Source organism: Pteropus alecto, unplaced genomic scaffold, assembly GCF_000325575.1.
Source record: "Pteropus alecto unplaced genomic scaffold, ASM32557v1 scaffold159, whole genome shotgun sequence".
Lineage (NCBI taxonomy): Eukaryota > Metazoa > Chordata > Mammalia > Chiroptera > Pteropodidae > Pteropus > Pteropus alecto.
The window spans coordinates 453,986-455,628 of NW_006443122.1; positions in this window are offsets into that span (position 1 = coordinate 453,986).

A 1,643-nucleotide genomic window follows, 5' to 3' on the forward strand; every position below is an offset into this window, starting at 1 on the left:
AGGGAGAGAGAGGAGAGAGAGAGAGAGAGAGAGAGAGAGAGAGAGAGAGAGAGAGAGAGGACAGACTTGGGGTTTTGATTTTATTAGCGTCAAGGGTGGGAGCCTAAGGTTTTGTAAGCTCACTGCTGGTGAATTTAAAACATAAAAGGGTGGAATTTAATGGTGCCCGGGAAGAGGACAAAAAATGTAACCCAAATGGTCAGTATTGAAATCAATCGAAATTTGTAAAACAAAAGAGCCTCAGTGGGGGAGGCAGCCTGTCTCTTTATCTAGTCCTGTGACTAGCAAAGTGTTTATTCAGGAAAGCTGTCTTTGAAATGGATGCCTCTTTGAAATAGATGCCTTAGCAATTAAAGCTTATGTCAGGCACTTGGGTTACAAAGGAGAACAGCAACAACAACAACAAAAACCCAAGTATCAGAGCTTGTCCTATAACATATTTCTTGCCTGGGTCTCTCTCCTTGTCTTAAATCCGGTAATCTTGTCCTTCCATATCCCTGGCCAACTGACCAAACCATTAATGGCTAACCATTAGTACTGATCTTGTCCGTGGCCACCTTACCTTCCAGGAAAAAAGAACAATCAGATATAACAGTCAAAGTTTTGCCCCTTGAGAGAAATTCCTTCTTCAAATGTCCTTCAGAACCACCCCTAAGTGGAGCTGTAATGCTGTGGTCATCGACTTTCTGTTCAAATCACAAACTCAGTTCCAGGCCTATAAATCTCTAGCAAGTGAAATAAGAAGAGAAGGAAAGATTGGAGATCTAGCCACACAAAAGCAGTGTGTTTACTGGACTCTTACTGATATTACAAGGTCACTGTGGTTCCTGCTACCTGCTCTCCTCATTTCCTTTAATTTCTTCCCATTCTCAAATTTGATTCACTCTTCTCTTATTGATTCCTTGAATTAGCCCCAACCTCGCCCCTTTATATTTCTAAGAAGTTCCTTTCTTGCTTAAGTTTTCCAGGATCAGTTTATGTTGGTCGCATTTCAGAATCCTGGCTGACATAGAAATGTTATCAGAAAGTAGGATTCGGGCAATGACCCCTGGAAAATTTAGGATTTCTTACGTGGTTGAGATGGAGCAGGAGATAGCAAAGCTCTTATTCATATCTCTGCACAGTAGTATAGTGGTGAAATAGTTAAGTTATTGCTTCTGAGCACCTAGAATAAAGTGTCAGCTGAAAACAAGTTTTGAATGGCTATATAACTTCTGTGAGAGAATGTTAAGAAGACATGAGGAACTCAAGCACCATAGGTCATGGTGGCTTCATTTGACCTCAAGAAATAAATTAAAGCAAGAAAGAGATGAACTCTCGAAATCATCGCCACAAAGTATGGATTAAAACTCAAGCACATTCTGTAATTATTAGATCTCATATTGCTTGATTCTCAGGGCTAACTAGAAAACCTCATCCTACAGATTGGCTAAGTATACCAGTTGAAGTCACAGCCTCTTCAAGGACTTATGTGAATATCAGGGTGTTAACTGGGAAATAACGAAAACTTGATAATTTGAATGGGCATTTCTGAGAGGATTTGTAGAAATTCCTTGTGGAGAACCCAAACCACTTAGGGATGAAACAAAGCCAAACTTGTAGAAATAAAGCCAACACAATCTGAGAGTATTTGCAAATATGGA